The following is a 25,544-nucleotide window of genomic DNA, read 5'->3' as shown; positions in this document are numbered from 1 at the left end:
GATGCCATCAAAAGCTGTGTTTGTCCTCTAGTGGACTATTTATTCTTCAGAAAGGAACAGAAATTAGCACAGAAACACGGGAAGATATGGAGGTAATGGCACATATTACTGACTGAAAAAAGCCAATCTGAAAAGGCAGATGCTTCATAATTCCAACTAGGTGATATGCAGGAAAACGCAAACCTGAGGAAACCAGGAAGAACGGTGATTTCAGGAATAGGGAAGGGGAAGGGAATAAGAAGGAAGATACCTGGGATTTGTAAGGCACTATAATGTAGTCTGTAGGTGACACTCTGTTAATGGATACATGTAGACATCACATGGGAAGAACCACAGAACCTTATAAGACAGAGTGGACTCTTGTTGTCAGTAGCTTCCTCCTATGTAAAAACTGCACCACACTGATGCAAGATGTTAAGGGCAGGGGGACGAGGAGGGATGAGGAAGAGCATGGCAATGTTGAACTTTCCGATCCACTCTCCTGTACACCTAAAAAGGAAATAGATTAAAATTAGTAACAAAGAACGGTCCTTGAAGAAGTAAGTTGAATCCAGATGAAATGAGAAAATGGAAATTTGGAACAATAGCGATGTAGACCTAGCACCTCTCTAAAGCAGGTATAGCATGGCAAAGAGCTGTATTTTTAACCTATGGACAGTAATTGACTTAAAAAAATGTGTTCAAGTATAAATAGGAGATAATAAACCTCAAAAATAGTTTTAAACTGCTATATTCAGCTGATGGGATAGGAAAAATTTCTTCATTTTTTTTACCAGAGTTTATCATTATATAATTTTATTATATAATTTTTCCATTAAAATGCTTTCAAAGACTAGGTAATAAAATAGACTCCTTTTATAATGAGAAACCAAAAGAGCAGAAGAAAAATTAAAATGCAATATATATATATATATATATATATATATATATATACAATTTACTCTGTGAACAGGTAAAACAAAGTGAAAGTAAAATACATCGAAATGATAATAGTACCCATATTAGGCTTTTACAATTAGGGGTGTTACTTTTCTCTCCTTTTTTTGTTGTAGTTTTATGATACAGTTATATTACTCTTATAATTAGAAAAATATATTTGTACTCTCAAAACAGGAATAGAAAAACAAGTCTTGTACAAGTACTCACAACTATGAATAAAATAATAGGAATGAAAGAAAAGAGGTAGTAGCCATTACTGGCATTGGGTAGCTTGAAAAACTGGAAAATGTAAAAAAAACAAAAAAACAAAAAACAACAAAAAACAAAACAAAAACACTTGTACCTCAAATCCATCTATAAAGCCACATGCTTTTATGACATAAAAGGTTGAAATCAAAGTAAATAGGAATGGATTGGTTTTCTATCTAGTACATATTATTTTTCCTTAAACTAGTGACATAGAGAAGAAAAATTGGAAAGAAAACAAACTGTTTTTTCCTATTACATGGCAACATTGTTAACTGTAAAATACTGGAAACATCATTAAAGTCAAATATGTACTGGATGTCCCCTAAGTAAAATACAGAAAGACACACACATGGGTATTAAAAGGGCACTATGGAAAAAAAAATAAGTTAAATATGTCTCTGTCTAGTTGTTCACTCTCTTGTTCATGTAACAAAATATTGATATATACAATATATATGAAGATTAACAATACTAAATCATCCATATTATGAGCAATACCATTTTCTCCTCGCCCTCTTTGCACAGGAAACAATTTAAACCTACATAATTCAAATTAACTTAGATTCCCAATTGGACTTTTCTTTTGCCACATTGGAAGTCAGTCTCAATAGCATATTTAACCAGTATTTAAGATCATGTTAACAGAAATATCTTGAGTAGAACAAGTTGAATTGTCTCATAAATTAGGCAGGTTTCATTTATGACTTGGGTTCAAGGATGTAGCCTGGGAAAGTAATGTTTGCTAAAATACAGCAAGAGGATATATTTCTACTACCTTAGGAAGAAACACTCAGAAAGTCAGTGATTGGTTTCAAGATACCTCACAAGGGTAGACTATAGCCATTTTGACACAGTCATTTCTCTGTATGTATACATATATGTATGTATAGATAGACTGATTTAGCCAGAAATTTTAAATGCTTATAAAATTAAGCAGTGACTCACTTCTTATTTTGAAATTAATATAAACTTAGAACAAAGCAGAGAAAAATGAATCAGGTAAAAATGTTGAGTTAAAAATTTGTTGAGTGCATATACTTTTATTTCTTCTGTTTTGTTTGTCTGACTGCCTACTATGTGTCAGAAATCACACTAAGGTGGTTAAAATGTATAGCTTAATGAGAAATGGTTAGCCACAGGTAGTTTTGCATGGTTAAGACCAATTTTCTAGTTTTAAACACAAAACGGAGAAGGACATTTTAAAAATATATGTTAAAATGAAAATGGACTTAAATATATCCTTTATCTTCCAAGATATAATAGAGAGAAATGGAAAGATATAAAGCCAAAAGCCTTACTGAACTAGTTTAAACTCAAATATAGATGACATATTCATACTATTCACTGATAGGTCCATCAGTCTCATGTATGGCACAGTTTCTTACCACTTGTGGTAAGGTAATTTGGGGCTGAGTAGCCCGAGTATTCTGGTATTTTGTAGATGATTTTGGCAATCTGGGTATTACTCTCTGAGGATAAAGAAATACACAATATCATAACAGCTGGTTCAGGCAGTTACAAAGGAATTACACCGAGTCTATGTGAAGTTGTCTCTGGCTGTGCTCTGTATTTCAGAAACACACTGTATGTAAATCTAATTTGTATTGAACTGACCCTGACATTAAGAGTTGGCTAACTTCACCAGCCAAGGGAATCATCAATCTCTCCTCTTGCCTTCTATTTGTCTCTGTTGTGTGTAAAAATAAATTTAAAAGTTTTATATTATTCCTTTTGGTTTCAATAGCTTTGTGGTGTTCCATTGCCATTTAGTATTATTAAAGATTCATATATACATGAACTTTTTCTTATTGACATTTCACACATATATAATAATAAAGACAATATTATGATGGATTTTCATGTTTCCAAAGGAAAGTGGGAAAAATAATGAACTCACAACCAGTATTTTGCCGCTTTTTATTTTGTACCTATCCAGTTGTCTCTCCTCAACTTCCATTTAAGCAGATTGTATGTGTTAGTGCAATGAAATATTTAAGGAAACTGAATGTATGGAGGTAGAATTTTAGCTCAGAGTATTACAGACAAAAAATTCAGAGTGCCACATTTTCTGACTCAGGCAAGAGGCTGAAGGTCATAGATGGCAGCAAACAATTACAGTGTAACCTAAGAAGATGTGTTTCTGGGTGTAGCCATGTTTGGCCAGTGACATGTGCAAATGTATGTTTAATATCTAATATTAAAAAAAAAAGATGTCAGAAGAGAGCCCAAAAGACATCCAAAATCTCCTTAAGGGTATCTCTAAAACAATGAGGACCTTCTACCATATCAACTCAAAAGTTTCAACACCTCCAATTATTCTTAGTCATAATTTAGCCCTTGGGAAATATAATCAAATAATTAAATTGCATACAAATCATAAAATATATACTATCCATACCAGTATGTTATCCATAAATTACGTACATTTCTATGGACTTAAAGCAATATAAATAATTCTATGATCATATTTATATATTACAACAAGCCCAGTATTATTTTAAAAAAACCCAGTTACTTCAATTATCTCCTCAGTAGTGTGTAGTTGTACTGATTAGATCAGTATACAATGTTCACACTTAGCATGTGGTTGATTTGTTTCTTATTTCTACATTAGTCTTTGTTTTGTTCTTTCTCTTTCAGTTAAATGGTGAAAGAAATAAGGTTTTTTCTAATAACAGTCTTCCGAAGAAATACTATTTTGTATTTTAACTTTTGTATAATTATATTAGAATTATCAAATCCTACTTTGAATATACTGAAACTAAAATATGGCAGGTGCTACAATTTGTATTTAAAGGACTGAGCTTGGCTGTGGTGATATAAATCTGTAAGTACAGGATTTGGGAAATTAATGTAAAAAAGATTACTATAAGGTAATGTACACTTCGGGTAACATAGGGAGTGCCAGACACACTATTGTTTCATAGCAAGACCCAGTATCAAATATGTGTGTGTGTGTGTGTGTGTGTGTGTGTGTGTGTGTGTGTGTGTGTATACCAGGTAAGTTTAATGCAAGATTTTAAAATATTTTCATTGAGATATGATTTACTGATACTAGATTATAGGTGCCTAAAATAGTATGATGAACATAGTATACTAACCACTCCATAATATTCCCTTATACTCCTTTGTAGTCCCCTTATTATCACCCCATTCTCAGAGAATTAAGATATAATATTATTGTGTATAGTGAAGATATTTAATATTAGTTTTTAATTTATGAGTTATGAACTCATAACTAATGATGCCACTTTACATAGACAATACTTTTTGTTTTAGGACAACTGTTATGAATATTTATAGTCTACTTTCTATAGAAATTGACTATGCATGATACAATATAAATTATAGTCCTCTTAATGTTTATTATATGTCAAGATTTACTCATCATATGTATCTATAAATTTGTAACATTGACTTAACCTTGTAAGTAAACCTTTGACTTTTTTCTATTTATTTATTCATTTACTTACTTACTTATTGGCTTTGCATAACAATCATGCCCCTCATCCCTCTTCCCCTCCCAGGCCCACCTTTATAAATCCCTCCACCAATAACCCCTCCCCTTCTCTTCATAGAAGGAAAAGTCCCCAACACCTCCCCTTAGATACCATCCCACCCTGGGATATCCATCCAGTCACAGTAGGCCTAAGCACTTCTTCTCCAACTGAGGACCAACTTAGGACCAGTTAGGGGAAGGGGATCCAATGTCAGGCCACAGAGTCAGAGACTGCCTCTGCTCCAATTTCCAATTTTGCTGCATATCTGCTACAAATGTATAGGGGGCCTAGGTCCAAAACCTGCATGCTCTTTAATTTGTGGTTCAGTATCTGTGAACCCCCATGGGCCCAAGTTAGTTGACTCTGTATGTCTTCTTATGGTGTCCTTGACCCCTCCAGGTAGCTCAACTCTATCCTAGGTTCTTTCACAAGACTCTCCAAGCTCCCCGTGATGTTTGGCTGTGGGTATCTGCATCTATTTCCATCAGCTGCTGGATAAGCCTTTCAGGAGAAAATTATGCTAGATTCCTGTCTCCAAGCAAAGCAGAGTAACATTAACAGTGTCAAGGGTTGGCTCTCTCTCATAGAATGGGTCTCAAGTTGGGGCAGTAATTGGTTGGCTATTCCCTCAGTCTCTGCACCATCTTTATCCTTGATTATCTTGTAGGTAGGACAAATATTGGGTTAAAGGTTTTGTGGATGGTTTGAAGTCCCCTTCCCTCCACTTTAAGTTTCATCTGGCTACGGGAGGAAGCTATTTTGTCTCTATATCCTGCTCTGATAGGAATCTCAACTACAGTTACCCTAAAGAATCCCAGTAACCTCCTCTCTCCCAATCCTACAGCTAGTCCCAGAGATGTCCCCACTGATTTCAGCTCTCACTTTCAGCCCTCTCCTAATCCCCTCTCCTCACACCTAATTGCCATCCTCATTCCCCTGCACACCCCCCTCTCCCACCCATTGCCCCTCCCTCTCTCTCCACCTCCCATGATTATTTTGTTTTCCCTTCTGAGGAAGATTCACATATTCGTAAAAAGGAGGACTCTTCTGGGTCCTCCTTTTTACCCTGTTTCTTTGGGTCTGTGAATTGTAGCATGGTTATTCTGTACTTTGTGGCTAATGTCGACTTAACTGAGTACATACCACAAGTATCTTTCTGGGTCTTAGTTACCTTACTCAGGATGAGTCTTTCTGATTCCATTCATTTCTTGCAAAATTCATGATATTTTTCTTTTTAGTATCTGACTAGTATTCCATTGTGTAGATATATCACATTTTCTTTATACATTCTTCAGTTGAGGGACATCTAGTTTGTTTCCTGTTTCTGGCTATTACAAATACAGCCGCTATGAACTTAGTTGAGCAAGTCTCCTTGTGGTGTAGTGGAGCATATTTTGCATATATACCCAGGAGTGGTATAGCTGGGTACTGTGGTAGAATTATTCCAAATTTCGTGAGAAACTGCCAAAACAATTTTCAAAGTGGCTATGTACTTCGCACTTTTCTTTTTCTGCTTTCTTTTCTTGTTCTTCTTTTAGCACTCTTGTAAATATGCTTGTGGAGCAAAAATAAATAATGCCCATAAAAATTAAAGTCCTCTATTGACTCTAATACACATTTAGTTTAACCAAGATCACTTCTGTGTAAGGCCCCTTGAGAAGGGTAAGATTTCTATTAATATTAATTTTTTTCTTCGGTGTTTGTTAGAATTTTGTATGTGTGTATGTTTGTTTGTTTGTGTGTGTGTGTGTGTGTGTGTGTGTGTGTGTGTGTGTGTGTGTGCATGCTTGAAAGAGAGATGGGGAAAACGAAATTAGGACGGGAATATAGAATGAATGGTCCTGCAGCAGCTGGAGGAGCATATAAGGAATTGACTTGATAAAGTGATATGTATTTCTGTAAGAAGGAAAAATAAATCAAATAAAATAAGCAAAAATAAATAAAATCAGGTGTGATGGTTTTAAATATAAGAAGAGCCGGATATTTGTATGAAATTTTCCAAGTTATTGTATAATTTATTGTTCTTAAAATGATCATGTGGTCATGTGCTCGCTATATTTCACAGATGAGATAACTGTAGTATATATTTGCTCAAGATCACAAAGAAAATTAATGGCTGGATTGTATTCATGTCAGGGTATTGTTGGTGGCTCTGAAATCCTATGGTATACTGCAGGACCCAGCTATTAGAAGTTGTTGGATGTCTATCAGGAGTTTGCATATGATTCAATTAACAATTTTGAGTCACTGTTGGGATTGGAGAAAACTGTTAGAATGGATGTAAATAAAAATGTGTTTTAGAAAGGTATTCTGGGGTAGAATGTATTAAGGGTAAGGAAGCTATGGATTGTGGGCATGTAAGATAGAGTACAGAAGGGAAAAATGGTTAATATGCTTTTTATAGGTGCCTGTTTAGACAGATAAAGGCCTGATCTTAGTCAGTCATGGTGAAGAACCTACTTTGTGCTATTATCTTTATGTCAATATTAATTTTCTGATCTGTTGTTTGCCTTATATTATGGCATGATCGAATAACACCTTGTATCAGAATGAGATGTAGGCCTGGAAACTCTTGAAAAAATAAATAAAAAATGAACACAAAGAGCCCTGGAAACAAAATATTACACTAAGCTTCATTTTTGAAAAAAATAATCTATTGATGTAGCAAATGTTAATATGATAGACACAGTGTTCCCTGTGCCAGCTGCCACTGTTTGTATAAGTATTGTTGTGGTCACTTGTTCCATTAATGGGAAAGAAATAATGACAGCATAAGGATACATATTGGTTTGGGAATTAATTTATTCTGAGAGGATACATATTCAGTGCTTCCACAGATGTAAACATGCATTAACCTGCATAATATAAAGAATCAGAATGAACAAATTGCTATTGTGAAAGAACAGCTATTCAGACACAGCGAAATAACAATTTTGTTGTGACATAATTAAAGCAAAAATGTTCTTTTCACAGCTTGAACCAGATCTAGGCTATGTGGCACTGCCAAATAGTTTCCCTTTCTCTGATTTCTGCTTCATCATATTTCCCTACATTAGGGTGATGCACAACATCAGATGCCTTTGCCAAGATAATAATATCATAGTAAAATTAGCTAAATGCTTAACAGCAAAAAATGACATAAATATTTTTGCTAATAGAGGTATCCTATGAGATCTCTTTGAAATATTTCATCTTACTTTCAGCCCCTATATATTTACTTTTTATACTAAAAGATATAGTCATAAACCATGAGAATGCCTCCTTTCTGTATCCACTGACTGCAGTAATGTTTATTAAATTTGATAAATGTGGGCATCCCCGTTTCCCTTGACTCTCAATTAATAGTCTCTTTACTTTGATTATTATTATTACATTGATGTGTATGTATATGCATGTATATGTATGCAGAAATATATATACACATATATACATATATATACATATATATATATGTATATATATGTATATAAAACATCCTGAGTCTGTTTTTTGCTGTTTGCGATTCAAGCCTTATTCTACATTGGACAACAAAAAAGGGGTTCACATCTCTGGGAAAAGCTAATTTTCTTTCTCTTAGCAATCATTAGGTACCTATTGTTCTTTGTCTATGACAAGGACCCCAAAAAGTTTGTTCCCTTCCATGCTTACTTGTCCATTGATATTGTCATTTTTAAGTCTTGTTTATACAATGATTTCTTTTTTATTATTTTATTTATTTACATCCCAATATACAGTGATTTCTAAGAGAAACAATTTCACAGCTGAATTTCTGATATTCTAACACTTAACAATCTTTTTGTCTAGTCTTACATGCTATTCCCTTTCATGATGTTCCCTGAGCCATAGATGCAAGATCCCTCATGTAGATTCATCCAGTGAGATTAGGCTACACAGAATCTATTGATGTCTGTATCTTGTTTGTTTGTTTGTTTGTTTTGTCTTATTTTTACTCAGCAGTTGAGGATGGGCTGTCCTTGCTGAAGACTCCATACACTTAGGACATAAGGACTCAGATGATTTTAGCTAAGCCAAAACTGGAAGCCTCTTTTTTGAAGTATAGTTTCCATAGCTCCAAAATACCATGCAAGCTACCAAGGGATGGAAACTATTAAATAGTCCTATCCAATTGCAACACCTATGAACCATGACAAATACCATCAGTGTAATATCTGCCTATATGTTCAATAATTGGTACTCACATGTTGGTGGTAACTAACAGCTGTCTAATTGAACTTAAGACCCACTCAATAGCAGAGAAACCATGCCTAGCTTTCTGGAGCTAATAAGGTCATGAACTTTAGAAATGTATGTAATACTCCACTTCTTTGATCAACATAATTCTTAATTATATTCCAAATCTTATGCTTATACTCACAGATAGATATAGCTATTTCCTCTCAGCAAAGAAGCCTCTCTTTACAACAAGTGGAAACTATCTCACACACACACACACACACACACACACACACACACACACACAAACAAACAAACAAAAACCAAAAACCAAAAACAGGTGTTACATCAATAGTTTATAATGCGTAGGGAATCATATGACCAACCACCAGAAAGGGGGTTTCTCATGCTTGGCACTAGAGTTTTTGTGAGTCCATGATTCTCGTGGGAAGCACTGTCAGCAGCAGATGAGAGAGAACACAAGGTTTTTATTTTTGAGGCCTGAGTTATCACAATATGACCATCGATTTCTAGGACCCTCCATTTTCCTGAATTTTGTTTTGTTTAAGCTGAGTAGTATTTCATTGGGTGTATTACTACATTTTAATTTTTCTCTTATCTGTTGAATCAAATTTTGGTTGTTTTCATTAATTGGCTATAATAATGTGGCTATGAACATTGCTCAATATATATCTACTAAGTACGATGTCAAGTCCTTTCTTTTTTCCAATTTTTATTAGGTATTTTCTTCATTTACATTTCAAATGCTATCCCGAAAGCCCCCTATACCCTCCCCCCCACCCTGCTCCCCAACCCACCCACTCCCACTTATTGGCCCTGGCACTCCCCTGTACTGGGGCATATAAAGTTTGTAATACCAAGGAGCCTCTTTTCCCAATGATGGCTGACTAGGCCATCTTCTGATACATATGCAGCTAGAGACACGAGCTCTGGGGGTACTGGTTAGTTCACATTGTTGTTCCACCTATAGGGTTGCAGACCCCTTCAGCTCCTTGGGTGCTTTCTCTAGCTCCTCCATTGGGGGCCCTGTGATCCATCCAATAGCTGACTGTGAGCATCCACTTCAGTAGATATATGTTGAGCAATGTTCAATAAGGTCATTTTAATTGCTATAACATTATTTGGTAAACTGAGTATTCAATAATACATCTTCAAATTTGATATTTAAATGATAGTGGAATTCTTTAGTAATGAATTTCTCAACATATGTTTTAAGTATGCATTCTATTTAAGAAGTGAAAATATTTGTTTTGCTATTTTGCTAAAATAGATTTTCATGATATGACTATAGGTCTACTATAGTCAGAAGATATTTAGTCTTTGTGATTTTAGGAAATTAGCTTTGTCGAGGTTAATTTTTCTTTACATTCTACTACTTGAGTTATTTGAATAGTATTTTCCTATAGTGCCTTATATTTTTTTCTACCAACATTGTCCATAATAATGACAACAATTGGAATTTTAGCTATACAGTTGGTTGTAACAGGAACTTCAGAATATCAAATTAGAACCAGTGAATTGGTTTAATAGATAGAGGTCCCTGTTACCCAGACTTGTTTCACAGGAATCACAAGGAGAAAAGAGATAGCCAATTCATAGTTGTTCTCTGACCTATACCATGGCACCAGCGCACAGCCCCACACAATTAAAAATAATAAAAAAATATCAGTTTTGAAAGTCCATCTGATATTAACATTTAGATTATCATACAAATCAAAGAGCCTTTTGTGCATATGCCTGGATTCCCAAGTTCAGTTTAATGGTCACATTTCTAAGATTTGCATAGTTTAATATGATTTCCAAGATACTGGACTACCAATCCAATTTCACAGCCCATTGAGCTCATTGGTATCACTTAACTAAACCCTTTCTTCTCATTACCTCTCAGTGTTGAAGAGTTTGCAACCATTAGAACATAATAAATAATTCTTGACCCTCTGAATATGCCCATAGATGTAAGGAATACCGATGATGATGGGCTGCCATCTTCCGGGTGATTCTAAATCTGTCATAATGACAATGGAGATTGACCATCTTATTTAACACTTATTTCAGTATGTTGTTGCCAAATACTGTTTCATAATACATTTTTAGTTATACACACTACAGTTTGTTATATCAACAGCATAAAATTAACACAGTGCAAACTGTACAATGGCAGAAAAACCAAAGAGTATAGGAAAGGAGTGGAGTAATGGGATTACAAGGCCATTAATTACTTTTCTGTTGCAAAGACAGGAAGTAAATTGATGGGATAATTGTTTATTTGAGTTTATAATCTGAAGAATAAAATTCATCATAGAAAGTCCAAATTGCATCAGAAAGCACAGAGCAATGAATGCCTGTGCTCAATAAACTTTTTCTTTTTTTCCCTCCTGAAGTCTGGGATCCTAGCCCACAAAATGGTATCATCCACAAAAGGTATTTCAATATCAATTAGCCTAATCTAGAAAATCCATCAGATGCAAATCCAGACATTTTTTCTCAAGGATATTGAAAATCCTATCAAGTTGACAATCAACATAAACCATCACAAGTCTGTATCTTGTGAATTTGACACAAGACATATCATTTAAAAGTCAAAACCATCCACTTACTTCCTGCATAGGATATTAGCAATCTTATAATATAAATGCAACAGCCCTGCTTCAAAATTGACCATAGTATAACAGTTCCAACCCTTTTCAAAAGTGTCTGTTCAGAGTTTCTTCTGAGACTCAACTTCTTAACTATGATCCTCTGTAGTAGTGTCTAAACCGCTTTACATAGTTGAAATATAAGAGGCATAGAATAAACAATCCCATTTCAAAAGGAAAAAATGGGTACATTGAAAGGAAAGATCAGACAAAGGCTAGACAAAGAAAAAAACAGGAAAACACAGTAAATTCTATAGGTGTATGTCTAGTATTATTAACTCTTCTAATTTTTGATACAGAATATCCAACAAAAGCAACATCATGGTGGAAAAATATGGGAGACTGATGGTGATACTGCATCCACATTCAAGAGTCAGAGAACCATTAATACGGTTCTTTCTTGTGTGTGTGTGTGTGTGTGTGTGTGTGTGTGTGTGTGTGTAACCTGTAATCCTAATCCATGAAATCTCATACGGGCATGTCCAGATATTTATTCCCAGTGTGATTCTAGATCTTACCAAGTTGAAGAATAATTCCGCTTCTGAGGCAAAAGGACAGGGTAGAGGGGATAGACTGAAAGCTCTGTGATATTATTTAGATCATATATGTGGTGGTTTGAATATGCTTTGCACTGGGAGTCGCACTATTAGAAGTTATGGCCTTTTTGGAGTACATGTGGCCTTGTTGGAGGAAGGATGCCAATGTGGGGGTGGACTTTGAGACCCTCCTCCCAGCTGCATGGAAGTAAGTCACCCCCTAGTGGCCTTCAGATAAAGATGAACTCTCAGCACCTCCTGCACCATGCTTGCCTAGACAATGCCATGCTCCTGCCTTGATGATAACGGACTGAACCTTTGAACCTGTAAGCCAGCCCCAATTAAATGTTGTCCTTTTTTAAAAAATATTTTATTAGTTACTTTCCTCATTTACATTTCCAAAGCTATCCCAAAAGTTCCCCATACCCTCCCCCCACTCCCCTACCCACCCACCCCCACTTTTTGGCCCTGGCATTCCCCTGTACTGGGGCATATAAAGTTTGCAAGTCCAATGGGCCTCTCTTTCCAGTGATGGCCGACTAGGCCATCTTATGATACACATGCAGCTAGAGTCAAGAGCTCCGGGGTACTGGTTAGTTCATAATGTTGTTCCACCTATAGGGTTGCAGATCCCTTTAGCTCCTTGGGTACTTTCTCTAGCTCCTACATTGGGGGCCCTGTGATACATCCAATAGCTGACTGTGAGCATCCACTTCTGTGTTTGCTGGGCCCTGGCATAGTCTCACAAGAGAGAGCTATATCTGGGTCCTTTCAGCAAAATCTTGTTAGTGTGTGCAATGGTGTCAGCGTTTGGAAGCTGATTATAGGATGGATCCCCGGATATAGCAGTCTCTAGATAGTCCATCCATTTGTCACAGCTCCAAACTTTGTCTCTGTAACTCCGTCCATGGGTGTTTTGTTCCCAATTTTAAGAAGGGGCAAAGTGTCCACACTTTGGTCTTCATTCTTCTTCAGTTTCATGCGTTTAGCAAATTGTATCTTATATCTTGGGTATCCTAAGTTTCTGGGCTAACATCCACTTATCAGTGAGTACATATCATGTGAGTTCTTTTGTGATTGGGTTACCTCACTCAGGATGATGCCCTCCAGGTCCATCCATTTGCCTAGGAATTTCATAAATTCATTCTTTTTAATAGCTGAGTAGTACTCCATTGTGTAAATGTACCACATTTTCTGTATCCATTCCTCTGTTGAGGGGCATCTGGGTTCTTTCCAGCTTCTGGATATTATAAATAAGGCTGCTTTGAACATATGCATCCTTCTTACCAGTTGGGACATCTTCTGGATATATGCCCAGGAGAGGTATTGTGGGATCCTCTGGTAGTACTATGTACAATTTTCTGAGGAACCGCCAGACTGATTTTCAGAGTGGTTATACAAGCTTGCAATCTCACCAACAATGGAGGAGTGTTCCTCTTTCTCCACATCCTCCCCAGCATCTGCTGTCACCTGATTTTTTGATCTTAGCCATTCTGACTGGTGTGAGGTGGAATCTCAGGATTGTTTTGATTTGCATTTTCCTGATGATTAAGGATGTTGAACATTTTTTATACCTTGGCGTGACTCTAACTAAGGAAGTGAAATATCTGTATGATAACATCTTCAAGTCTCTGAAGAAAGAAATTAAAGAAGATCTCAGAAATGTTGTCCTTTTGAAGAGTTGTCTTGGCCATGATGTCTTTTCACAACAATGGAAACCCTAAGACAACATGTATAAAGAAACCCTGGGCTCCACTCCTAGCACAAAAAATAATACATGGTGTAGGGAACAAAATTTGGGGAAATTATTAGGCTCCTAGAAAACACTGAAGCTGTACAATTATAACCAATTAGTTATGGAAAAACAACAATATATAAAGAACATTTTATATTTTAGGTATGTATTTAAAATTAATGATTAATGGATAGATACAAATATAGATGCTTCCTTTGTAATCATTATCATTAAGTACTCTAATAAAAGCAACTTTAGAAAGAAAATTATACAGTTACCTCACAGTTCAAGATTCAGTCCACCATGGCAGGAAGTCAAGAATACAGGAGACTGAATCATAAAATCATATAACCTATCATCCACACATAGAAAAGAGAGTGTTAAATACATACTAATATTCAATTTGACTTTTCCATTCTATAGAGTCTAGAATCCTCTGCCCATGAAATTTTCTAGTCTAGAATTAAGATTCCTACATCAATTAACATATCCATAATACCTTTTAATATCTTTGCAAGAGGCCAACCTAGCCTTAATAGTTCCCTATGGATATGGCCAGGCTTCCAGATACTAAATGGTGGCATCTTGCTTTTACAACATGTAAACATGGTGAAACAGTACACATTGTAAAATCTCCCTTTTATCTCTGCCATTTTGTGTCAGTTACTGTTCATACAACAAATTTGCCAGTATTATGGCATAGTCATTCTGCAAATCATCTGCATGTACAGGTATATTTATCTATCAAACCCATGTTATAAACGTGTAATTTAGTAAAGTTATATTTGATGAAATCAAATGATTTTTTAAAAAATATTTGTAATCTTGAGAAGCTGGTGAGTCATAATTACTTTCTCTGTTGGTGATGTCATAGCAGTTTTTGCTGCTTGAACATCTGGATATTTTGTTAATATAGCAAGAAATTTGCTACCAATTTGTACCAATAAATAAACCACTTATACATCATCCAAACAAAGTACTTCAGTGCTGTTTTTTTTCAAAATTGCATATTGTATTTATTGATAATGTACCAACATCCTTAGCACTAAAATTTGCAAAATGGTGTTGAAATGTGGAAAGGAAAATTTAGAGGTAATAGGGAAGAATACTCAATAAACTTTGTACTAAGTGATTGTGCTGGTTAGTTTTACTGACAATTCAACACAACTAGAGTCACTTGTGACAAGAGAAACTCATTGTACATTTACCCAGATTAAATTGGCCGGTGGCCAGGACTGTAAAAGCTTATATTGATTAATGATTGATTTTGGAGGGTCTAGTCCACTGTAGATGGCACCATGCCTGAGCAGGTGTTTCTGGTCTGAGTAGTAAGCCAGACATCACGCCAGTAAACAGTATTCCTTAGTGCTTTCTACTTTAGTTCCTGTTCTGAGTTTTTGCTCTGAGTTTCCTCTGTGATGATTATAGCTTGCAAGTGTAACTTAAGCATATGATCCAAATAAACCATTTCTACTCCAGAGGTGTTTTTATATTGTTTTATTTATTTACGTTCCAAGTGTTGCCCTTCTTCCCGGTCCTCCCTTCCAAGTGTTCTTCACCCCATCCCCTTCCATTTTGCCTCTGAGAGGGTGCTTCCCCACCCACCCATTCAGCCATTCATCCACCCGTGCCTCTCCCAAACCCCAAACACACATCCTCTCTTTCCTGAGGCATCAAGTCTTTACGGGATTAGGCACACCCTCTCCCACTAAGGCCAGACAAGGCATTCCTCTACAATATTTGTGCCAGGGGCCATGGACCAACCCACGTATGCTCTGTGGTTGTTATCTTAGTCCCTGGGATCTCTCAGAGGTCTGGGTCAGTTGACAGTGTTTGTTGGTCTTCCTATGGGGTTGCTATCCCCTTCAGCTCCTTTAGTCCTTCCCCTAGCTCTTCCATAGGGGTCCCTGGCCTCAGTCCAATGCTTGGCTTTAAGTATCTGCATCTGTATCAGTTAGCTGCTGGTAGAGCCTCGCAGACAACAGCCATGCTAGGCTCCTATCTTCAGTCATCCTCATGGTTGAATTTATCTTGATTTCCAGCAGTTTCTGCCATTCTAGAGGTGTTTTTGATTATGATGTTTATTACACCAGAAAGTAAAACTTAATAATTCTGTATGCAAAAGCATGTGTATCCATGACTGAACTAAAAAAAAATATGTTTCACCAAAACTAGACTCTGAAATAAAGGTTTAAGAATATTTTAAAAATCATTTATTGTATTTCACTTTGTACTATATGACCAAGTATGACCGATGATAAAATATCAGTTTCAAATAGCCTAAAATAAAAAAAAAAATCAGTAAGACTAAAATAAAATTTTGTGTATGGTATTATCCTACCCAGTGTGACCTGAGATTCTCTAGAGAAGTCACAAAATGGCCTTCTATGTTCAAATTATCTTTATAAAAACATGTGTCTTATAGAAATAATATAATAAAATTTGTTAGCATAATGTATCATAGATTATAGAGAAAATATAATATATAATAATAAACAATAAGTTGTATCTGTTAATATATTGATACATTGGCTTTGTATGTCATGTGTGATGAAATATCAGATAACATTGCTGATGCTTTAACCTAAATCAAAACAGTGAAACCCATTGTTATACACACACACACACACACACACACACACACATATATATATATAAAATCATACTCCACTCACAAGAAAACCATAAATACATGTTACCTTAAATGCTCTTGTTATTATCAGTGAACATATTAATAGGGAAAAGGGAAACTTCATGTAGTCCTATCTATAGACAGAAATTCTATAGGTAACTAATAGCTGCTAGGATAAGGAAATTACCATATCCTGGGTATAAGCCCCCTTATTGGTTATACTCAAAATGATTGGGCTGAAAAACCTATATACACAAACAACAAAAACAGACTTGCAGGTTATGTTTATCTACTTGTACATTCATATGCATATTCATATGTAATTATACCTATCAGACAGAAAAGCTATCAATTTGAGAGTTGGGTGGGGCATGCACTAGTTTGGAAAGAATGTACCTGAGAAGAAGAAGTGATACAATTTCATTTCAATTAAAAATAAATTAAAATAAATTTATGAATAAATCTGAAAACATATTAAATTATAACCCTTAAACAAACATTTTTTCACATTATGTGTGACAAAGGATGAAATATTCATAAAGTACATCTGCTGAATGTGAAAGTAAAATTATTGTCTCCAGGAAAGAACTTGTTTGACTTAACAAATGAAGTAGTTCCTTTATTGAGTAAATAACATGATAACTTGAAATAACAGCTGCCAAATTATGATTGCTCAGGTATTTTCACAGAAAATGAATAAAATGAGTCTATCATTTGTAGGAGAACAATAAATATCATTCTTCTGCAGAGATAAACATTTGCAAATCCAACTAAAATTAGAATTCTAAAAAGTTACTTGATAGTTTTTCAGTACTTTTTTACTGAATTCCAAAGTGATATTAGGAAAAAACAATTTTATATTGTACAATGAAGTAAATAACATGAATACATGGTTCAGTTAACCAATATTTTTCAAAGGACCCACATTGTTACAATATTCTATGATAAAAATATTCTAAAATTATGATCAACATATTTTAATTAAATGGAATAGAATAAGACAGAACAAAAATAAAATTTTAATGTAGCTATAAATTCCAAACAGAAACTTAATTTTTCAAGAAATTTTCACTAGTCAAGTTTGAACTGGTGTCAGGAAATATATCCTCAATGGTTTACAAAATTTTTCCAATGACTTATCTGAATAAAGCAGATATTTTTCCATATGTTTCAGACAAAGGAACATACCCCAACCTATTAAAAGCAGAAGTAAATATACTGTCCTTTACTAAACTTGACATTAAGTATGATGATTTTTATATGATTTTAATATAGCATGTTGTTTATTTATTGTTTTCAATAAACTATAAATAAGACTTCTCACTTTCAACACTTAATATATTAAATATGAACAGGCAAAACATTACATTAAAATCTTTGTCAGTCTCACATATAGATGATAAATTGGCTGATAAAGAAATCAGGGAAACAATACCCTTCACAATAGCCACCAAAAATTATAAAATATCTTAGTGTAACTTTAACCAAGCAAGTGAGAGACCTGTATGACAAAAACTTCAGAAAAAAAAGTCACTAAAGAAAGAAACTGTAGATGTCAGAAGATGGAAAGACCTTCCATGCTCATGGATTAACATAGTAAAAATGGCAATCTTTCCAAAAGCAACCTACAGATTAAATGTAATGCCCAACAAAATTCCAACACAATTCTTCACAACCTTGAAAGAATAATACTCAAATTTATATGGGAAAGGAAGAAAGAAAGAAAGAAAGAAAGAAAGAAAGAAAGAAAGAAAGAAAGAAAGAAAGAAAGAAAGAAAGAAAGAAAGGAAAAAGGAAAAAAAAACAATAGATCCAGGATAGATAAAACAATCTGGTACAATAAAAGAACTTCCAGATGAATCTCCATCCCTGCTATCAAGCTCTACTACAGGACTAGAGTAATAACAAACACATGGTATTGGTATAAATACAGACAGGTTGTTCAATGGAATCAAACTGAAGATCCAACCATAAATACACTTACAGATACCTCATTTTTGACAAAGAAGCCAGAAATATGGAAAACAGTAGGGAAAAGACAGAATCTTCAACAAATGGTGCTGGTCTAAGTTGATGTTGGCATGAAGATAAATGCAAGACCCATACCTATCACCCTGAACAAAACTCAAGTCCAAGTTAATCAAAGTCTTCAACATAAAAACAGATACACTGAACCTTTAAGAGAAAGTAAGGAATACCCCTGAACACACTGGCACAGAAGATCAGCAATTAATAAATGAAACTGGAAAGCTTCTGTAAGGCAAAGGACACCATTAAATGGGATTTTTTTTAAAAGCCAGTGCTACATCTGACAGAGTGCTAATATCCAAAATATATAAAGAACTCAATAAGTTACACAAACAAACCAAATAACACAATTTAAAAATGGGGTACAGATCTAAACAGAATTCTCAACAGAGGAATCTTGAATGGCCGAGAAATGATCCTCACAGCCTACCATTGGACTCAGCACAGGGTCCCCAATGAAAGAACTAGAGAAAGGACTCAAGGAGCTGAAGGCGTTTGCAGCCCCATAGGAGGAACAACAATATGAACTTACCAGTATCCCCAGAGCTTCCAGGGACTAAATCACCAACCAGAGAGCACACATGGTGGGACTCATGGCTCCAGCTGCATATGTAGCAGAGGATGGCCTAGTCAGTCATCAATGGGAGGAGAATCCCTTGGCCCTGGGAAGGCTCAATGCCCCAGTGTAGGGGAACGCCAGGGTCAGGAAGCTGGAGTGGGTGGGTTGGTGAGCAGGGGGAGGAGGAGGGGATGGGGGTTTTCAGAGGGGAAACCAGGAAAGGGGATAATATTTGAAATGTAAATAAAGTAAATATCTAAAAAAAGGAACTGTTCAACATCTTTAGCCATCAGGATAATGCAAAATAAAAGGACATGAGTTTCTACCTTATACCTGTTTGAATGACTGAGATTAAAACTACAAGTAACAGCTTATGCTTGAAACAATGTGGAGCAAAGGGAACTCCTCTCCAATGCTGGTGGGAGTGCAAACTTGTACAATTACATGAAAATCTAAATGGCAGTTTCTCATATCAAGACCCAGATACACCACTCCTGGGTGCATACCCAACAGGCACTCCATTCTACTACAAGAACATTTGCTAAACTATGTTACAACAGCTTTATTCATAAGAGGCCAAAACTGGAAATAAGCTAGGTATTCCTCAACCAAAGAATAGATAAAGAAAATGTAGTACATTTATGCAATGGAGTATTACTCCACAGAGGAAAAAAAAAACCTCCATGAAATTTGCAGGCAAGTAGATAGGACTAGAAAAATAAACATCCCTTTTTGAGTGAGGTAACCCAGACACAGAAAGACAAACAGAGTATTTACTCAATCATAATTAGATATTAGCTACAATAAAAGAGAATCATGCTGCCGTCCACAGACCCCGAGAGACTAGGTAACAAGGAGGGCTCAAAGGGAGATGCATGAATATCCCTGGGAAAAGGAAATAGCATAGATATCATGGGTGGAATGAGGGTGGGTCAGGAGGAGAACAGGAGGGATCAGGTAAGGAGAAGATAGAGGGAGAGAGTACTGAGAGAGACAGCCAGAATTGGAAGGCGGCATCTTGGGGGTGAGCTAGATACTTAGAGCAATTGAAACTCCCAGGAATCTACAAGGATAACACCAGTTAAGACTTCTAGAAATGTAGGATATAGAAGCTAGAAGAGCTATCTCATGTAACCAGGCAAGGCTTGGAGTAGAGGGATTGGGACCAAATTAGCCACAAAAGCGTTCAACCTGCAGTTTTTCCTGCCTGCAAAATATGTTGTGGTAAAGGTTTGTGAAGAATTTGTGGGAGTGAACAACCACCACGTGGCCCAGCTGAGACCTATGCCACAATAGAAAGCCCACATCCAACACTGCCTGGAGGGCCAGGAACCAGAGGCTGCACAGCCCAGAGACCTAAGATAGAACCAAACAGGACTGGCAAAAAAACAAAGACAAACAAGCCAGAGGTCAATGATATGATTCATAATGGTATTATGCTATATTCATAGGTGGAAGCCTAGTATAATCATCATCAGAGAGGCTTCAACCAGCAACTGAATGATGTAGATGCAAAGACACACAGTAAAACATTAGGCAGAGCTTTGGGGAGAAGCCTGAGAAAGACATGGAAGGAGAAGCTTGAGGGCTCAAGGACACCAAAATAAAATCCACAAAATCAAGTAGCCTGGGCTCAGAGTGTCTCACAGAGACTGAGCAGACAACCATGGAGCCTGTGTGGGTCTAACCTACCCTCTGCTTATTGTTATGGTTATATAACATGGTATTCTTGTGGGACTCCTAACAGTGGGAGTGGGGCTGTACCTGATTCTCTTGCCTGCTTTAGGGACCCTTTCCCTCCTACTGAGTTCCATTGTCCACCTTAATATGAGGGGAGGTGCCTAGTATTATGGCAACTTGATATGCTCTGTTTGGTTGATATCCCTGGGAGGCCTCCCCTTTTCTGAAAAGAAAGGAAGAGAAGTAGATAGAGGTGGAGGGCTGAGTAGGGCATACTGGGAGGGAAGGAGAAATGGAAAGTTTGGTTGGAATGTAATATATGAGACAATAATGAACTAACTTTAAAAATCTTTATCAGTCTCAAAAATCTATACAGAAGACTTTATACTACAAAGTATGAGAGCTGCTGTGAGTTTTCCTATTTTGTAAGCATTATTGCTCTTTTGTTGTGATATATTAATCATATTAAACCTGCAGCTGATAGTATTTTAATTTTAATTAATTATACTACTTTAGTGAGAGTGTTACGTATTTGAACACATTTGGGGTGAGTCCTTTTTTAAATGGCTATATATTGTACATGTGTGCTGTAATTTATTCAACCAATTTAATGAAGATTTATAGGATATTTCTAGGGCAGTTTTCCAATTACAAGTAAAAATCTTTTTTAGTAAAAATCATTGTGTGTACATTATTAAACTCTATGCACACATACCTATAGATCAAAAACTTGAAACTGTTTTTAAATAGGTACCTGTAGCATTTTTATAAATAGTGCTAAATTATAACTACTGTCTGTTTTTGATATTCACTTTAAAAACATTATATACAGTTCTGTATCATATTGATGTATCTTTTGTTGTGGTTTTCTCTCTCTCTCTCTCTCTCTCTCTCTCTCTCTCTCTCTCTCTCTCTCTCTTTCTCTCCCTTTCTTTGTTTACATCCGGATCGCTGTCACCCTCCCAGTCACCCCTTCCAGAACCCCTTGCCCCATCCCTCTGAGAGTGAGGGGCCCTGGGTATTCCCCTACCCCTGTACATCAAGTCTCTGCAGGATTAGGTGTTATCTCTCCCACTGAGGCCAGACAAGGCATCCCTGTTGGACAAAAGATCCCACAGACATGCACTAGCTTTAGGGACAACTCCTACCCTGCTCCAGATGTTGGGGGACCTACATGGAGACTGAGCTACACATCAGCTACATATTACAGGGAGCAGAGTTCCAGCTTATGCATGATCTTTGGTCGGTGACTCAGTCACTGAGAACTCCCAGAAGTTCAAATTAGTTGACTCTGTTGGTTTTCCTGTGGAGTTCCTATACCATTTAGGTCCTTCAATCCTTCATCAACTCTTCCATAAGAGTCTTCCCCCCCCCCCAGAACCTCCATCCAACATTTGACTATGGGTATCTGAGTCTGTTTCAGTCATATATATCCTTTTTTAAAATGTGGTTGTTAATGTCAGCATGCATGGCATTCATGTAAATGAATCAAATAATTTTGATGTTTTAGAAAACAATGTGTTAATTAGTATGTCTATGAACTAGTGTTGCTAAAGTGCTATATTCCCTTTTATCCCTATCATGTAAAAGCCCTGTTCTGAATGAATGAGATTTTCTGATACTGTAGACAATTTGCTTAATTTGATGTTCCATCTCAATGAAACCCACTAATATTGCTAAAGATCTGTTTTTCCCCTTTTCTACATCCTGGCCAGCATGTGCTGTCACTTGAGGTTTTGATATTAGCCATTTTGATTGGTGTAAGGTAGAATCTCAGGGTTGTTATGATTTGCATTTCCCTGATAATTAAGGTCTTTGAACATTTCTTTAAGTGCTTCTCAGACATTCAATATGCCTCTGTTGAGAATTATCTGTTTATCTCTGTATCCCATTTTTAATTAGGTTATTTGGTTTTTTGGGGGTCAAACTTCTTGAATATTTTATATAGTTAAGATGTTAGCCCTCTATCAGATGTAGGGTTTTAGAAATCTTTTCCTAATATGTAGATAGCCACTGTCCTATTGACAGTGTTCTTTGCCATAAAGAAACTTTTCAGGTTCAAGAGGTCCCCTTTATCAATTGTTGATCTTAGAGACTGAGCCATTGGTGTTCTGCTCAAAAAAATTTTTCTTGTGCCAATGTGTTCCAGGCTATTTCCATAGATGGTAGGATTGCAATCTTATACAAGGACACTGGAAATCAATCTGACAGTTCCTCAAAAAATTGGAAATATTTCTACCTGAAGGCCCTACTATACTACTCCTGGACATATACACAAAATATCCCCCATCATACCACAATGACATGTAAATATGACTGTGTTCATAGTAGCCTTATTCATAATAACCAGAAACTGATAGCAACCCATATGTTTCTGAACTGAGGAATGAATACAGAAATTGTGGTTCATTTATAAAATTAAATAATATAAAGTTATTAAAAATGTGGACATCATAAATTTTGCAGAAAGTAGATAGAACTAGAAAATACCATTCTAAGTGAGGTTACCCAGACCCAAAATGACAAATGGCTAATACTCACCGATAAATAGATATTAGCCAAAAAGCACAGAATACACCCGCTGACCCTAAGGTTTTAAACAAGAAGGCAAGCCCAACTGAGGATGCTTCAATCCCACTTAGAAGGGAGAACAAAATAATAATGGGAGGTAAAGGGAAGGACTTGAGTGAGACAGGGAGGAGAGTGAAAATTAGGAGCAGGATCAAGTATTGGGGGAGACAGGAGAGAAGCCCAGAGGTCCAGAAGAATGAATGGGGATAGGCAGTTTTCAGGGTTGGGAGGTGGATGTGAACAGGCAGGAACCCAGCATGGCTGTTCTCTGAGAGTCTCTACCAGCAGCTGACTGATACACATGCAGGTACTTATAGCCAACCAATGATTAGACTGAAGTCAGGGACTCCTATGGAAGAATTTGGGGAAGGACTGAAGCAGCTGAACGGGATGGCAACCCCATAGAAAGACCAACAGTCTCAACTAACCTGGACCCCTGAGATCTCCCAGAGACTAAGTCACCAACCAAAGAGCATACACCGGCTGGTCAGAGGACCCTGGCACATATGTAGCAGAGGACTGACTGCCTTATCTGGCCTCAGTAGGAGAGGGTGTGGCTAATCCTGTAAAGATGTGATGTCCCAGAGAAGGGGAACAGTCAAGGGGGGCACCCTCTCAGAGGAGAAGGGGAGGGGGAATTGGGTCAGGAAATCAGGGACAGGGGGAACCAGGAAGGGGGGAACAACATTTGGGATGTAAATAAAATGATTTTTAAAACTAGCCATTACACTATGTAACCAAAAATGTCAGTTTCAAATGCCAAATTCACCAGGTAGTAAGATATTCATTCATATATATATATATATTTGTTTTTCACTTATGGGGGTGATTCACATATACAATGATACTTCAAATTTTTTGAAAGAATGTTGAATTAAATTTGGAAGGTATAATATGCCAAAATCTAGCTAAGTGTTAATAACTAAGGAGGAGATATGACAGAATGAACCATTGAATGGGGGTGAGGGAGTTTCAGGAAGAGTTGAAGAGTTGAAGGGGGCAAACCCACTGCCACATGTTCTATTACAACTGAAGATGGGGATATAAAAAAGGGAGACACGAGTCTCTTGGAGATGTTCGAAAAATACCTCGAGTCTGTATCCAGCCACTATTGCCTTCATAGCATCTCCCTCAACCAGAGTGATCTCCACCCTAACGCCTGCTCCCATCAGGCAGCAAGGTGCTTTGTGATGTCAAAGCAGCTCCTCAGCCACTATTAGCTGAGAAGGAACTTGCTGACCAATCAGGACTCAGGGGTGTGGCCTCCCATTGTTCAGGGTGGGTTCATAAGACAGTGCCTCTGAGAGCTCTGGACCAGACCACCACAAGGCATCAGGATGGTGAAAGCAACTAAGAAGACGCACTATCTGACACAGGATGTTGTGCCATCAACTTCGGCATCCAAACCCAAGACAGTGAAGATTTGCCATCGTCAGCCCTGTCCCAAATGTAGCAAGAAGATAAGAAACCCCAAGGTAAGCATAGTCCTTTCTCAGGTGATTTCCCGTCCTCCAGAACTCCTAACCCTTTCTTGGCCTGGCATTTGCTCCCTTCTCAACCCATAGCCCTTCTACAATCCCCTCACTTATTCTAGCTTTTCGAAGACTGATGTGCCCTTGTCACCCTACTCTGTTGAACTTCCAGGTGCAAAAGCCTAAGAAGAAGAGCAAGGAAACAAGGTCAAAGCAAGGAAACACTGTCAAGCATTCCTAAAAGAAAGGCTTCTAAGAAAACTACACCACCAAAAAAAGAAAAACAAAACAAAAAAAAAAAAAAAAAAAAAACAAGGACCAATAAAGGCGAGGGGAAAGAACTATTGGGTCACTACCACCATTTGTTGGAAAGTTGTCAACAGGTACTGGGAAGAAGCCCAAACATAGCAGCACTGAGAGCTCCAGGATTTCAACAAGTGATTAAGAATGCCAGTAGACTCAGCATGCCGACCTGGAAATCTGTGAAAAGGATTGTCAGCTAAGCAATACCAAACTGTGTAGTCTGAAAATATAAGTACTACACACTGCTTTGACTCTGGTGAAAATAAAATCAATCTGATATGAAAACTATCTGTCCCTGAGAATCTCTGATGGAGCAAAGGAGGAAAGAATGGGAGGGAAAGGGGGCTGGGAAAGAAGGAGAGGGTGGGGGAAGTAGGAAGAAACATGGGTATATAAGAAACAGGAAGTATTGGCTCCTATAGAGGTGGGAGCCAGACAAGAAAATCTAAGACCTGCAGACAATGAAGGATTATGATGGAGCTAGCATGAAAAAAGCCTGAAGACAGGCTT

General features: G+C 36.8%; 1 long non-coding RNA gene across 1 annotated transcript; it reads right to left on the bottom strand.

The window, feature by feature from the left end:
* Positions 1-190: 190 nt before the first annotated feature.
* Positions 191-24,413, bottom strand: Gm39527. The gene is made up of 3 exons (XR_878180.1): positions 24,348-24,413; positions 14,068-14,141; positions 191-489 (listed from the first exon to the last, which is right to left on the bottom strand). It is a non-coding gene; the product is annotated as a predicted gene, 39527 (long non-coding RNA).
* Positions 24,414-25,544: the final 1,131 nt, after the last annotated feature.

This window comes from Mus musculus, chromosome X, assembly GCF_000001635.26.
Source record: "Mus musculus strain C57BL/6J chromosome X, GRCm38.p6 C57BL/6J".
In the NCBI taxonomy this organism is placed as follows: domain Eukaryota; kingdom Metazoa; phylum Chordata; class Mammalia; order Rodentia; family Muridae; genus Mus; species Mus musculus.
The sequence above is the reverse complement of the archived record's forward strand: the minus strand, read 5'-3'. Positions and strand labels throughout refer to the sequence as shown.